Raw genomic sequence first — 16896 nt, forward strand, 5'->3', positions numbered from 1 at the left:
TTGCTTTTCCAGCTTCCTTAGGTGGCTGTTGGGCTGTTAATTTGTGATCCTTCCATTTTCTTCATGTGCGTTTGTAGGGATATAAATTCCCCTCTTACTACAGCTTTCATGGCATCCCAGAGATTTTTTGTAAGATGTTTCTTCATTTTCATTTGTTTCCAGGTATCTTTTGATCTCTATTTTGATTTCATCATTGACCCAGGAGTTGTTTAACATCATGCTGTTTAGTCTTCATGTCTTTGTGGGTTTTGGTGGGACCTTGTTGGTGTCAATGTTTATTTTTATTCCACTGTGGTCCGAGAAGGTGCATGGTAGAATTTCAGTCCTTTTAAATTTGCTTATGCTTGATTTATGTTCAATTATGTGGTCGATCTTAGAATATTTTCCATGTGGTGATGAGTAGAATGTGTATTCTGTGATCTTTGGATGGAGTGTTCTGTAAGTATCAGTTAAGTCCATTTGGTCCAGAGTCTCATTGAGGTTGCAGATCTCCTTGCTGATTTTTTTGTCCTGATGATCTGTCTAGGGTTGTGAGTGGGATATTAAAGTACCCGGTTATGATGGTGTTAGAGTCAATACCTTTCTTTAGTTTTCCTAGGAGTTGCTTTATGAAAGTTGGCGCACCTATGTTGGGTGCATATATGTTTAGGATAGATATTTCTTGTTGATGAAGTGAACCTTTTATCATTATATAGTGGCCCTCTGTATCTTTTTAAATTTTTGATAGCTTAAATGGTATTTTGTCTGAAATTAGGATCGCGACTTCTCCTTTCTTTTGTGTTCCATTCGCCTGAAAATTTGCTTCCCATCCTCTTACTTTGAGTCTGTGTATGTCCTTTCTAGTGAGATGGGTCTTTTGAAGGCAGTATATTGTTTCCTGGTGATATTTTATCCATTTTGCCATTCTGTGTCTTTTCAGTGGTGCGTTTAGTCCATTCACATTCAGGCTAATTATTGAAATGTGAGAGTTCGTCCCTATCATAGAGTTCTTACAGAGTTGTTGTTCTTCCACTTGTTTTTTTTGGTCTTTCTTTTGGTTTTGGGGTTGGTTCATGTATATTTTATTGTTTTCCCTGTACTCTTGTGAAGAACGTTGTTCTTTTTTCCTTTTCTTCTGTGTTTAGTACTTTCTTAAGTGTTTCATGTAGAGATGGTTTGGTGGCAGCATAAGTTCTTAGGGATTGGATATCTGGGAAAGATTTTAATTCTCCCTCACTGATGAAGCTTAGCTTGTCCAGTAGGTTATTCTTGGTTGAAATTGTTTATCTTTTAGGACTTTGAAGATAGGGCTCTTCGCTCTCTTAGTCTGCAGTGTTTCTGTAGATAAATCTGATGCCATTCTGATTGGTGTTCCATGGTAGGTGATCTGGCCTTTTTCTCTTGCTGCCTTTAGGATTTTTTCTTTTATGCCTCCTTTGTTTAGGCAAATTATTATGTATCTAGGAGTTGGTCTTCTCATTTGTTGTCTTGCAGGGGTTCTCTGAATCTCTTGTGTTTGAATTTTTGCATCACTGATTAGATAAGGGAAGTTTTCTTGAATGATCTCATGGAAAGTTTGTTCCAGTGCAGTCTCTGTCTCTCTTTCTGCCTCAGGAAGTCCAATTACTCTTAGGTTAGGCCTCTTGAGGTAATCGCTCATCTCTTGAAGGTTTTGTTCTGTCTTTTTGAGCTTATTTTCTGTGTTTTTAAGAGTTTGAGTTATTTGAATATTTTGGTCCTCAAGCTCTGAGATTCTTCTGCTTGGGTAATTCTGCTTTCCATGCTTATCAGTTTGTTATTTATTTCATTCACAGTATTCTTTATTACTGTTATCTCAGATATCAGCTCCTTCCTAGTTTCTTCTTGTGTCTCAATTCTTTTTAATCTCTCCATTATTGTCTTGATATCTACGTTTGTAGTTTGAAACCCTTCGTTCTGGGGGCTCTTCATTATTTGCATTCCGAAGTCAGTTTTCTTAGTGTCTCCCCTCCCAGGGGTCTGGGAGAGACCCATACTCTTCTTTTGGTTTTTCTTCATTCATAGATTTTTCTCTCTCTCCTCCTTTCCCTCCCCCTCTTCAGTTCTGTTTTTGAGGGAAGGTGGGATTGCTTTTATTTCTCTTCTGCAATATTCTGTTCTTCCTTATGAGGGTCTTCTGGCTTTGTTCACTTTTCAGGTTGGAGCATAGGCTGCCATCTGTACTTTTTGCAGTTTTGAGGTTTAATTGAGAGGGAAGCTGTGGTTCAGAATGTATATGCTGGTTCTAGCATCCATGAACAGGTGTATGAGCACACTGGAACCTATTTCCCTCTGCCTTACAGTCTGTCCATTCAGCAGTATGTAGTCTTGGTCCCTAGATTAAAAAAAGGGGTATAAAAGAGGAAAATAATGGGAAGGGTGAGTCAGTTGGTAGTTAAAAAGAGAGAAGAGCGAGAGGAAAAACAGTTATACATACCAACTATCAGGTGAGAAAGAGACACAAGGCCAGGAAGAAGTGAAGAAAGATTCCCTAAAGAGTATTGATAGCTACACAGAGACAGGCCAATAAAATCAAGAAACAGTGTACGTCAGAAGGCAAACAACAAATTTGATCAAAACCAACAGTTACAATGATAAAATCATAAGTCAAAATAAGCGATCAGACTAAAGTCACTTTTCTGATCTCCGATTCCGGCCTCTCCCCTTTGTTTTTCGTTGCAGCGTAGGGCTGGGGCTTTGTCTCCTGTTTTGCGCCATTGCCTTAGGAACTGAGGTAAAGTTTGTTGATAGGTGGGTGGGGCAATGGAAGCCTGCCTGGAGAATGGCGAGGCAGTTTATGCAGATCTGTTTTTCTCTGCTTGTCTGGGTCCCCCAGCTAGGGGTCTTGCACTGAGTGCCTCAGCCAGGGTGGGCCCGGAGTTCCAGAGCTCCAAAGCTCCAAAGGGCAGGCGGTGAGTGGCGAGATTGGCCCTGGGCCCACCACAGGGTACTTCAGCCAGGAATGGGACCGGTGTCTCTGAGGGGCAGGCACCCAGAGCCTCCCTGGGTGACCGGCGGCTTGGTGCCAGGTGCTGGGCTGGAGACGATGTAGCCTGGGAGGGGCTGGGACCCGAGACTCCCATGCATGCAGTAGAACAGCAGCAGCTGGGGGCCGCAATATCTGGCCCTGAGTGGGACCGAAGGTCCCCGGGCCTTGCACCAGTGCAGGTGGTGGTGGGCTGGGGGATGGGTGAAGAGAAGTAAGAGTCTTTTTGGGAACTCACGTTCGGAAAATCTCACAAGTTCACCTATGCCGTCGCCATCTTTTTCCCGTCTCTCGAATTTTCATTTCTAATAAGTTCTCAGGTATGATGACATTCCTGGTTCAGAGCCCACACTTTGTAAAGTCTTGCACTCTAGTGTTAAGTGATATCAAATATTAAGAAGCTGTCAAAGACTATTGGCGTTATATAGGAGAACAGAAGAGCAGCAACAATGAAGGAGCTATTATTACCCTAGGCTGGACGTTTGAGGATAAAAAGGACTAATGAGTACAGTTGATTAAAACAAATTAAGTATTTTTAAATCCAAGAGTTTCATGATGAGACTACAAAAATCATTTGAAGATTGCTAGGCCCTCACGTTGGGACTTTTTTTTCTAAATTCCAGTGGTAGTGGGAAAAACATTGACCATTTTTTGGTTATTATTGAAGCTGAGGGATGGTCACATCGGGTTAATTGTATTATCCTCTGTATACTTTTATGTGTTTGAAATTTTTTCTAATAAAATACTGGAAAACAAAGGCAGCACTTAACCTCTTTGACACTTTTGTATATCTGAAACGAGTCCTAAGACAGTCGAGATTTTACTTTACTACCTGAACATAAGTGTGTCTTTCAGTTCGAAACCAGTCTTTCTAACATACTTACGCAGCCCTGGAAGGGAGTCCTTGACTCTGGTTTGGTTTCTTAGCCACAAACCCTATTTGTTTTCCCTTTCCTTAGAAATATTTTTGAGATTGAATTTTATTTAATATTTTTGCTTTTTCTGGAGTTGGTTTCTTCATTTTTTAAACTCAGGTCATATATCTTTGCTTTTATTGTTTAAAAATTATAGTTTTTAATTAGCCTACTAGATAAATTAATCCATGGTTTTTAAGTTTTCTTCCTTCCAAGTTTTTTCTAAGCATTTATTTTATTTATTTTTATTGATATATACACACACTATTTTGTTTCTTGGTTTTTTTAAATTTAATGTTATATCATTTAAACATCTCCATGAATTGTGTGTTTTATATTGATGCTTGTACTTACTATTTTCAGTTGGATTCCAAAGTTCAGTAGCTTTATGTAAGTCCCTGTTTTGCTGGACATTTTTTATTTTCAATTGTTACTGAAAAATTTGTACAGATGTTTTTACCCGATTGAGTAATTTATTTGTCATTTCTCAGAGAAAATTCAAAATATATGAAGTGTTGTATCTTTCCTCTAATTTCTACATGAGCTAATTTATAACATCCCCAGCAACTTGTAAGCATTTTATTTTCTGCATCACCACTGTAGTTCTATTTAATTTTTTGCTTATTTTATGCACATATAATGGTATCTTCAAGTTGTTTTATGTTTCAGTTCTTTAATAAAACTGTGTGGTTTTCCCAAATAATGATTTATTATCTGAAATTATTGGGTCAAATTTTAATTACATTTGCTACTTATCATGAGAATCTATCTATATGGCCTAGTTTGAATTGATAGGTTATATATTAAGTTGAGGGATGATGCTGGGCATATTTTTTTTCCCTTTCAGTCATTCATTTTTCTTCTAGTTTATTGCCTGTTGTTTAAAAGTTTTCTAAAAAAATCTTAATTTGTTTACCTTATCCTTTTAAGGCTATCTTTTCATTTATCTTCCATTTATAACAGGTTTAAATATATTAGTTTCTTTCAGTTCTTTAGCTATGTTTATATGTATGTGTTTACATAAGTATTCATCTCTTTAATCCATGTGGAATTTATTTAGATGGATTTTATGAGACATATTCTTTCTTTACCCTAATACCCAGTTTTCTTATTAGCATTTGATAAATAGGTACTCCTTTATTTTATTTTTTTAAATGTCTATTTATTCTTACATGTGTAAACTTTAGTCCCCTTTAGCGTACTCTCCATTTGATGCAGTACACCTATTGAGACGCTTTTTCTTTTTTTGATTTTTTTTAATTTTAAAGATGTAGGGTGCAATTCAGGGTTAGGTATACAAATATTCATTATGCAGGTACCTTTGTTGATGAGATATGCTCCCCCCCTTTCCTGGCAGGTTCACACTACTGCCAATCCCTTTCATATAGTACTATGACAATTGTTCAAGGTCCATTTATGAGTGAGAACATATGGAACTCTGTTCTTTGTTTCTGTGATAGATCACTGCTTAAGATAGACTCTAAATTCATCCAAGTTGCTGCAAAGTCCATATGTTTGTCCTTCTATATGACTGCATAATATTCCATTGTGTATATGTACCACATTTTTTTTATCCAGTCTTGTTTCAGTGGGCAGCACAGTTGATTCTATATTTTTGCTGTTGTGAATAATGCTGCAATAAACATACATGTATAGGTATCCTTTTTGTAGAATGATTTGAGTTCCTCTGGGTATACCCCCAATAGGAGGATTGCTGGGTCATATGGAAGATCAATTTCTAGTTCTTTAATAAATTGCATCTGGGCTTGGTGGCTCAGCCTATAGTCCCAGCACTTTGGGAAGGCGAGGTGAGTGAATTGCCTGAGCCCACAGGTTCAAGACCAGCCCAGGTAACTTCATGAGACCTCGTCTCTACAATAGATAAAAATTAGCCGGGTGTGGTAGCTACTTGGAAGGCAGAGGCAGAAGGAAGGATTGCTGGAGCTCAAGCACATTGACGCTGGGGTGGCCGTGCGCGTGCCACTGCACTCCAGCCTGGGTGATGGAGTGAGGCTCCAACTCAAAAAGAAAAAGAAAAGAAAAGAAATCGCCACACTGTTTTAAAAAGAGTTTGCACTAGTTTGCATTCCCACCACCAGTGTAGAAGCATTCCTTTTTCTCTGCATCCTCCCTGGCATCTGTTGTTGTTTTATTAATGGTGGCCATTCTTACTGGGATTAGGTGGTATCTCAAGGTGGTTTTGATTTGCATTTCTCTGAATTAGTGAGGCCGAGCACTTTTCCACGTGTCTGTTGGATGCCCGTATCTCTTCTTTTGAGATCTGTCTGTTCATATCTTTTGCCCACTTTTTAATGGAGATGTTTTTTTTTTTCCGTTCAGCATGTTTGAGTTCCTTGTAGATCCTAGATGTTAGGCCTTTGTCAGATATACAGTTGGCAAATATTTTTTCCCATTCTGTGGACTCTCTCCCTGCTCTCTTGATGGTTTCTTTCTCTTTACAGAAGTTTGTCAGTTTGAAGAGGTCGCATTTGTCTGTCTTATCTCTAATGGCATGGGCACTTGGGGTTTTGATCAGGAATTGGCTGCCAGTCCAATTTCCATAAAGGTGTCTCCTGCATTTTCTAAGGTTCTTACAGTTTGAGGTTTTACATTTTGGTCTTTGATGTATTTAGAGTTGAGTTTTGTGTCTGGCGATAGGTAGGGGTCTTGTTTCAATCTTCTACATGTAGCAGCTAGTTTTCCCAGCACCATTTGCTGAATAGGTTGTCCTCTCCCCAGTAGTTGTTGGTGGAGGATGAACTGGTTGATAAATTGAGGTTTTGCTTCTGGAATCTCTATCCTGTTCCATTGGTCCGTATGCCTGTTCTTGTACCAATACAAGGGTGTTTTGATTATTGTAGCCTTACAGTAAAATTTGAAGCCTGGAAGTGTGATACCTCCTACCTTGTTTTTTTTTTTTTGTTTGGTTTTTGTTTTTTGCTAGGGATTGTTTTGGCTATTCATGGTTGTCTGTGTTTCCATATGAATTTCTGTATTGCCATTTCCAGGTCTGAGAAGAATGATGTTGGTAATTTAATGGGTATTGCGTTGAGTCTGTAGATTGCCTTTGGTAGGATGGACATCTTAACAATGTTGATTCTTCCTATTCATGAGCATGGGTTATTTTTTCATTTGTTTGTGTCTTCTTGGATTTCTTTTAGCAGTGTTTTATAGTTTTCATTGTAAATGTCTTTCACTTCTCTGATTAGGAAGATTTTCTATCCAACTAATCATATGCTAACTATTATAGAAATTTCCACTTAGTTCTAGATTCATTGTTTTGGTTTTATCCAATTTTATTCATATGTTGTCTTTCAATAGGTTTACAAAATAGGTAGGTCATCTTCAACCTCATTAACTTTATCTCAGAACTTTTTTTTCTAGGTAAACATTAGTTTTTTTCAATAACCTTTGAACTACCTTTCGAGGTTCTCTGATTTGTTAAATTATACTAGTAATTTAAAGAATATTGTCACTTGTAGCTTATTCATTTCTTTCCAGCCAGGAACTAAATTTCTTTTTAAATTTATATCTACATTTATAATTTATCATGTTAAAAAAGAAAAGATGACTGTCAGGAATAAAATATTTCCTTAAAAAGTCTTATATCTAGATTATAATCAAATTGTTAAAGATGTTTGTGTTGATCACAGAGAGGAAAAACTTAAATGAAGCTTCAAGCCATAAAAACAATGGAAAGAAATTTGCTAATGCACTCTAATGCCTTAACCTGTAAAATGAAGATAATGTTTTTCTGTGTGAAAAGTAATGAGACAAATTTCTTACAGAGTTCCTGTTTCAAAAGGCTTTGATGATTAATGAGACGATATATGTAAAAGCATCTATAACAGTAGATGTTAACAGGATTGGACTATGTGCTAGTGATGTACTGTTGGCTTCCTATATCCACAAGTTCTACAACCTTGGATTTAACCAACCGCAGATGGAAAATATTCAGGGCTAAACAATGAAAACATAACAATATAACAATAAAAATGAATAAATAGAAAACAGTACAGTGTAACAACTATTTACATAGTATTTATATTGTATTAGGTATAGGTAATCTAGAGATGATTTAAAGTATACTGGGATAAGAGATAAGATAGACAAGTGGGACCTCATCAAACTAACAAGCTTCTGTAAAGCCAAAGAAACCATCAAGAAAGCGAGGAGACAACCCACAAACTGGGAAAAAATATTTGCCAACTGTATGTCTGACAAAGGCCTAACATCTAGGATCTACAAGGAACTCAAATGTGCCACACAAAAAAAACCAAACAGCCCCATTACAAAGTGGGCAAAAGATATGAATAGTTCTCAAAAGAAGACATACAAGCAGCCAGCAGATACATGAAAAAATGCTCAGCTTCTCTGGTCACCAAAGAAATGCAAATTAAAATTACACCGAGACACCACCTAACTTCAGTCAGGATGGCTATCATCAATAACTCAAAAAACAATAGATGCTGGAGAGAATGCAGCAAAAGGGGAACACTTCTACATTGTTGGCGGGAGTGTAAACTAGTACAGCCTCTGTGGAAAACAGTGTGATGATTCCTAAAAGAGCTAAAAATCGACCTTCCATATAACCCTGCAGTTCCCCTACTGGGAATATACTCAGAAGAACTCAAATCACTATATAAAAAAGATACCTGCACATGTATGTTTATCGCAGCATTGTTCAGAGTAGCCAGAACATGGAAACCACCATGCTGTCCATCAAAAGAGGACTGGATTTAAAACATGTGATATATATACATGACAGAATATTATGTAGCTATAAAAAACAGCAAAATCATGAACTTCACAGCAACCTGGGTGGACTTAGAGTCTATAATACTGAGTGATCTTTCAGAGATACAAAGAACTGAGTATTGTATATTCTCACTCATAAGTGGACCTTGAACTACTATTGTAATACTGTAAGAAAGAGATTGGCAGTAGCGGGAAACTGCCGGGAGGAGGGTGGGGAAGCAGGGTTGACAGTAGTGGGAATCTGCCTGGGGAATGGCAGGGGGGGGTACCCCTCATCAGCAAGGGTACCTGCACAATGAACATTTGTATACCTAACCCTGAATTGTACCCCACATCTTAAAAATAAAAAAGTTAAAAGTTAAAAACAAAACAAAAAATAAAGTAGAATGGGAGGAAGTACATAGGTTATATGCAAATACTATGCCATTTTATATCATGGACTTGAGCCTGCTTGCATTTTGGCATCCAAGGTGGAGTCCTGGAACCAATCCCCAGCAGATGCTGAGGGAGAATTGTGGTGATGTAATGATAGAAACACAAGTTATTCTATACTTATCTTATAAAAGGAAGCACCCATTTCATTAGGAGAATTTTTTTTTTCCTAATTAGAATTATGTGAGAAGTTTGCCTCATGCTATTTCGTTTGGAGCAATGGTTCTCACTCAAGGGCTATTTTGGCACCAGGGGACATTTGGCAATATCTGGGGAAGTTTTTAGTTGTCATAATTTGAAGGGTGCTACTGGCATCTAGTGGGTAGAGTGCAGGGATGCTGCTGAATATCCTATAATACCCAAAGCAGCCACCCACAGCCAAGATTTCTTCAGCCCACAGTGCTGAGCTTTAAAAACCCTGCTTCAGAGACACTTTGAACGCTGGTTCTTGATTCAAAGTAGTATCATGGATGAAGTTTTCATGATTAGTTTCAGAAAACTGTAATACATATGGCTGTATTTATGTGCTTTTCTATGCACAGCGAAGACAAGCACTATTAAGCTAAAACTATAATGGTAGCACTACAGGACCAAATAACGACTATGAGGTAATGCTGGGAGAGTGTGACAAGGGAGGAGTTTGCATAGCATACACCTTAATCATCACTTTTTAGGCATTCCAAATTAAGTTATACACCATTTGATTGAAGTATTCTGTATTATTATTATAGAAGACTTGGTGCTCTAGAAGTATTTGTCACACAATTGTAATTGAATGATGTCATATTTTTTGGTATCTCATAGAATAGGATAGCAATTAAGTTTTAAAAATTTTTTATCTGAATTTTTTGTTTTTTCAACTTGTGTCTATTTATTTAGGTGATCTATTAATGTTTTCATGAAATAATAAAAGTCAAGGGAATATTGCCTTAGTTTTGTTTTTAGAAGGAATTATTTTAGTATTTCTATTTCAACTATACTAATTCTAGGATTAAAATCATGTTGAGAAGAAATGCTTTATACTTAATATTTTGAACTTTGTTGAGTAGTGAATAATCTTTATCAGATACCTTCTTGACATTCAAAATTCACTTCTATAGTCCTGTTAATAAACACACCATGGATATATTTTCTTTTGTTTGTGAAGATTCTAATGTAAATTAACCTGGAAGGTTCATTTTCACCTTTTGTTATTCAGTAATTGCCAGTTATTATGTTCATCCGTGGCTTCACTGTTCCAGGTAGTATGTATCAAATAAAAAGTATAGTTTAGCTTTGCGCATTTTGTACTTTACATGGTAGAGTAATCACATGTTTTGTTACTTATTTTGTTGAATATTTGTGAGATTCATTTGTGCTAATAGTGTGTAGCATTCATTTATTTTTTTTTTCTGTACTTGTTTCTTGCACAATTCCACATTTTATCTTGTGTTCTGAAAAGACAACTTTATTTCTTTCCAATTTTCCATTCTTTGAATATTTCAGATATAACCAAAAAGTATTCCTTTTTGGCAGAAAGTTAGTTTGGAAGTAAGTGATTACCTTACTTTTTGGTCTTGATTCAACACATTAAAAGTGCTAACTTGAGGGAAACTGCCGGGGCGGCGGCAGTGGGGGGGCATACTTTATCAGTGAAGGTACCTGCATAGTGAACATTTGTATACCTAACTCTGAATTGTACCCCACATCTTTAAAATTAAAATTTTTTAAGTACAATAAAAGTGTCTGCTAAGATTAAACCAGTTCCTTACGTATGAAATGAAAATGACACCTGAAAAATTGAGTCTGGAGATCTCACAGATTCTGAACACTTTGTTGTCATTTATCATTTCCTTAGTAATGAATACTCTTCTATAAGACCTTGTATTGCCACTCAGCCGTATCTTGTTTGTACCTTTGTGTTTTAGACAGTTATTTCTATGATATGGCGTAACTAGTCTCAAACTCTTTGGTCTTAGAAGCTCCTTTGCACTTAAAAATTATTGAAGATCCCAAAGTGATTTTTATATGGATTATTATTATAATATGCAGATATCTTTTGACCCAGCTATCCCATGTCTAGAGGAATCTAAAGATACATGTCCAACAGTATCAAAATACATATGCACAATATTACTCTAACATTGGTAGTAATTGCAAAATACTCAAAACTTAATTTCCTATAGGTAGGAGAGTGCTTAAATCCACTATGGAGCATCTGCACAAAGGAGATTGGCCAACATTTAAAAACAAGTGAAACAGTTGGAGGAAAAAAGGTAGTATTTGAATTTAATCCATAAGATGAAATATCTATCTATCTATCTATCTATCTATCTCCATGGGTCCATACTGTTCTAAATAAATAATCAGATATATAAATGGAGGAGTAGGGGCAGCTTTTCTGGTAGAAGAATTCCAATGAATAAGTGTGGAATGGAATAGATAAAAAGAAAATCACTATGAGGCAACCAAGCACCTCAGCAGGAATTCTTGCAGACAAGATCTAGGGATTGTTGTGACAATTTGTGCATGAACGTATGAGGATAGTTGTGTGTGGGAACTTGGTACTTTACGTGGAGCTGGTACTCCATAAATCTTTTTTTTTCAGCTCATTTCATTTATTTACTTTTTTGCAGTAGCTTTGGGGGACACAAACAGTTCTGGTCTTGGCTTTAAGTGTATTCACCATGTCCACTTGTGCACATTGTACCCAAAAGGTCATTTTTTGACCCTCCACCTATCACTCCCCCGCCCCCCGAGTCTCTAGTGTCTATTATACCATTCTCGAAATGTCTATCCCAAGGTGCTTATTAACTGTAAGTGGAAGTCTATAACTTTTCAGTGAAGAAACCTAACAGACACCACCTTAACAGTTATATATTTACCTGCATGTGGCTTTCTAAGACTTGATTGTTCAATGATTATTTAAAGTTTTTCTAGCAAGTCTATATATACATTAAACTATAATTCCAGGTGACATTGACTGATACAGACCAGGAGTAATGAAGACAGTGAGGCATGTACTAGTCATGAGCCTTTCCTGTTATCCTACTTTTATGCTGAAGTGCCTCTTCTGCTGATATTCTGTCTTTAATTTTGCCAAATTTTCTGTTTCTCTTATCCAAGAGTTTAGCTTTTTGTGAGTTAAAATTCACATCTGAAGTTGTTTTGTTAACATTTTCTCTAAGCCATATTTGACTTTGATTGGTTAAATCAGATTTTAGAAAAATCTACAGTTGTCTTCAGTAAACATTTGTTGAGAGCCTGTAATGGACCAGTCATTGTGTTGGGTTGTGAGGATGTAGAGATAAATAAGAAATGGTTTCTCCTCTCTCTGAATAATAGATATGCTTATTATAACTTTTTTTCTGCTAGATGTCAAAAGGTGTGTTGTGATACTACAATTATAGTAATTACAGTTATAGTAATTATTGTGAGCAGAACTGAAGTTAGGTAAATCCCACTTACATAAGCTTTTCAGATAAATTTATGGAAGCATAGTCTTAACTGATTTGACTGTTGGTGATTTGGGGATTAACAAAAGCTCTCCATTAGAAGTCTACCTGTGTTTGGTTTTTTGTTTTGTTTTGTTTTGTCTTTTGAGTCAGAGTCTCACTCTGTCGCCCTGGCTGGAGTGCAATGGCACGCTCACGGCCACCGCAGCCTCCACCTGCCGGGCTCAGGCGATCTTTCTTTCTCAGCCTTGCAAGTAGCTGGAACTACAGGTGCGCGCTATCACTCCTGTCTTATTTTTGTTATTGTTGTTTATTGTAGAAACAAGGTCTCACCAAGTAGCCCAGGCTGGTCTCAAACCCCTGAGCTCAGGCAATCCTCTTGCCTCAGCCTCCCAAAATGCTGGGATTACAGGCTTGAGCCACCGTGCCTGGCCTGGAAGTCTACCTGTGTTTTAAGAGCCAAATGCTCCCCTTTGTGAATCCTGCCTAAATCCTCACACTTGGGATTAATCATATATTCTGTTGTAATTTCATTAGTGTCTGTTTCTGCTTTGATTTCAGGGCTTATTTTCTCTTACTTTGTATAATATACTAATTGTGTGTGGGTACTTGAATTTGGGAACCATGTCTTAGTACTTTGCATGGAACTGGTACTCCATAAATCTTTTTTTCCAGCTCATTTTATTTATTTTTATTTATTTACTTTTTATTGCAATAGTTTTGGGGGATACAGACAGTTTTGGTTTCAGCGTTAAGTGTATTCACCACCCCAACCTGTGCACACTGTACTCAATTAGGTCATTTTTTGACCCTCCACCCATCACGCCCCCGCCTCCTGAGTCTCCAGTGTCCATTATACCATTCTCTATGTCTTTGCATATACTTAGTTTAGTTCCCACTTATAAGTGAGAACATGTGGTGTTTGGTTTTCTGTTCCTGAGTTTGTTCACTTAGAATGATATTTTACAATTCCATCTAACTTGCTGCAAAAGACATTTCATTCTTTTCCCATGGTGTATGTATACCACATTTTCATTATTCACTGATTAGCTAATGACCTTTTGGGTTGATTCCACACCTTTGTAATTGTAAATTGTGCTGCAATGAACATGTGGATGCAGGTGTCTTTTTAATATAATGACCTCTGTTCCTTTGATAGCTAGTAGTGGGATTGCCAGATCAAATGGTAGATCTACTTTCAGTGTTTGAGAAATCTCTATACTGCTTTCCATAGAAGTTGTACTAATTTATGCTCCCACCAACAGTGGATAAGAATTCGATTTTCTCTGCATCTGCACCAGCATCTGTTGTTTTTTGATTTTTTAATAATGACCATCCTGACTGGTGTAAGGTGGTATCTCACTGGTTTTAATTTGCATTTCCCTAATGATTAGTAATGTTGAGTTTTTTAAAATATGTTTGTTGGCCATTTTTATATCTTCTTTTGAGATATGTTTGTTGGCCATTTGTATATCTTCTTTATAGAAATGTCTGTTCCCGTTGTTTGCTCATTTTTAATGGGGTTATTTGCTTTCTTTCTTACTGATTTTTTTGAGTTCTTTGTAGATTCTGGATATTAGTCCCTTGTCAGATGTATAGTTTGTGAATATCTTCTCCCATTCTTTAGGTGTGTGTTTGCTCTGTTGATGATTTATTCTGCTTTGCAGAAGCCTTTTGGTTTAAGTCCTCTGTTTATTTTTGTTTAATTGCATTTTGGGGTTTTAGCAATAAATTCTTAGTCTAGGCTGATGTCTAACAGAGCTATATGTAGGTTTTATTGTAAGAATTTTATGAGGTCTAATATTCAGGTCTAATATTTAAGTCTTTGACTCATCTTGAGTTAATTTTTATGTATAGAGTGAGATAGGGATCAAGTTTCATTTTTCTGCATGTAGCTGTTCAATTTTTCCAACACCATTTGTTGAATAGGGTATCCTTTCCCCAGTGTATGCTTTTGTCTGTTTTGTCAAAGATCAGTTGGTTATAGGTATTTGGGTTTATTTCTTGATTCTCTGTTCTGTTCCATTGGTTCATGTATCTGCTCTTCTACCAGGACCATGCTATTTTGGTAACTGTAGGCTTGTAGTTTAATTTGAAGTCAGGTAATGTGATGCCACCAGCTTTGTTCTTTTTGCTTAGGATTGCTCAGGCTATTCTGACTCTTTTTTGGTTCCATATGAATTTTAGGATCTTTTTTTCTAATTCTGTGGAAAATGACATTAGTAGTTTGATAGGGATTGCACTGAATCTGTAGATTACTTTGGGTAATATGATCATTTTTAACAATGTTGATTCTTTTAATCCACGAGCGTGGAATGTTTCTCCACTTGTTTGGGTTCTCTACAGTTTCTTTCATCAGGCTTTTGTAGTTCTTCTAGAGAACTTTCACCTCCTTGGTTAAATATATTCCTAGGTATTTTAGCTTTTTAGCTGTGATTGTAAATGAATTGAGTTCTTGGTTTGATTCTCAGCTTGGTCACTGTTAGTGTATAGCAGTGCTGTCTGCTTTGTGTGTGTTGATTTTCGTATCCTGAAACTTTACCAAATTTAGTCCAGGAGTCTTTTGAAAGAGTTTTCAGGTATTATCTAGGTATAAGATCATATTATTGGTATACAGAGATAGTTTGATTTCTTCTTTTCCAATTCGGATACCCTTTATTTCTTTTTCTTGCCTGATTGCTCTGGCTAGAACTTCTAGTGGCACAGGAGTGGCAAAAGTGGGTATCCTTGCCTTGTTCCAGTTCTGAGGGGGACTGCAATGAACTTTTCTCCATTCGGGATATTGGTTGTAGTTTTTTGTATATAGATTTTATTATTTTGAGGAATGTTCTCTCTATACCTAGTTTGCTAAGGGTTTTTATCAAGAAAGGATGCTATATTTTATCAAATGCTTTTTTTGTTTGTTTGTTTAATGAAATGATCGTATGATTTTTGTTTTTAATTCTATTTATGTAGTGGTTCGTGTTTATTGACTTGCATATGTTGAGCCACCCTGCATCCCTGGGATAAAACCAACCTTGCCATGACTTTTTTTTTTAATGTGCTCTTGAATTTGGCTTGCTTATATTTTGTTGAAGATTTTCACATCTATGTTCATAAGGGATAATAGTCTGTAGTTTTCTTTTTTTGTTATGTCTTTTCCTGCCTTTGTTATCAGAGTGATACTGGCCTTGCAGAATGAGTAAGAAAGGATTCCTTCCTCTTCAATCTTGTGGAATAACTTCAGTAACGTTCGTGCCAGTTCTTCTTTAAAGGTTTGGTGGAATTCAGCAGTGAGTCCATCAAGTCCTGAACGTTTTTTGGTTGGGAGACTTCTAATTACTGTTTCAATTTCATTACTCATTATCGGTCAGCTCAGGATTTCTATTTCTTCCTGACTCAAATTTGGTGGGCTGTATGTTTCTAAGAATTTATCCATTTCTTCTAGATTATCTGGTTTGTTTGCATAGAGGCTCTCATAATAATCTCTGATGAGCTTTTGAATTTTTGTCATATCAGTAGTAATGTCTTCTTTTTCATTTCTAGTTGAGCTAATTTGAATCTTCTCTCTTTGCTTCTTAATGATGGTCTGTCAATTTTGTTAATCTTTTCAATTTTTTGTTTCGTTGATCCTTTGTATTGTCTTTTAATGTTAATTTTATGTGGTTCTGCTCTGATCGTCGTCATTTCTTTTATTCTGCTAACTTTGACTTTGGTTTGTTCATGTTTTTCTAGCTTCTTGAGGTGTGATGTGAGGTTATTGATATGTGATCTTTCAATCTTATCAGTGTAGACCTTAAGTGCTATGCATTTTCCTCTGAGCATAGCTTTGGCTGTGTTCCAGAGGTTTTGATAACTTGTTTCATTGTTGTCATTTATTGTGAGTAATTTAAAAATTTCTATCTGATTTCATTTTTGACCCAAGGGTCATTCAAGAGCAGGTTGTTTAACTTTCATACTTTTGTTTGACTTTGTAAGTTCTTGGAATTAATTTCTAGTTTTGTTCCACTGTGGTCTGAGAAGGTGCTTGATATAATTTCAGTGTTTTTGAATCTGTTGAGACTTGTTTTGTGGCCTATCATGTTGTCTATCTTGAAGAATCTTCCATGTGCTGATGAGAAAATGTAGTTTTGGGTGGAATGTTCTATAGATGTCTGTTATTCCATTTACTCTAAGGTCTGGTTTAACTCTAATGTTTCTTTGTTGACCTTCTGCCTTGGTGACCTATCTATTGCTGTCAGTGGAATGTTGAAGTCTCCTATTATTATTGTATTGCTGGCTATCGATTTTTTAGGTCTAGTAGAATTTGTTTTTTAAATCTGATGGCTCTGGTGTTAGGTGCATATATATAAATATATATATATATATTTATATATATATTTTTTTTTTTTTTTTT

At 36.4% G+C, this 16896-nt stretch overlaps 1 protein-coding gene across 1 annotated transcript in view; it reads left to right on the forward strand.

Annotated features, from left to right (window-relative positions):
* Positions 1 to 16896, forward strand: part of LOC103255025 (ELKS/Rab6-interacting/CAST family member 1) — a gene marked incomplete at its 3' end in the record, with an annotated part of 346229 nt that overhangs the window by 174319 nt on the left and 155014 nt on the right. The window lies entirely within an intron of this gene.

The sequence above is a fragment of the Carlito syrichta genome, unplaced genomic scaffold (genome assembly GCF_000164805.1).
Source record: "Carlito syrichta isolate Samal-C Ts95f unplaced genomic scaffold, Tarsius_syrichta-2.0.1 Scaffold287765, whole genome shotgun sequence".
Lineage (NCBI taxonomy): Eukaryota > Metazoa > Chordata > Mammalia > Primates > Tarsiidae > Carlito > Carlito syrichta.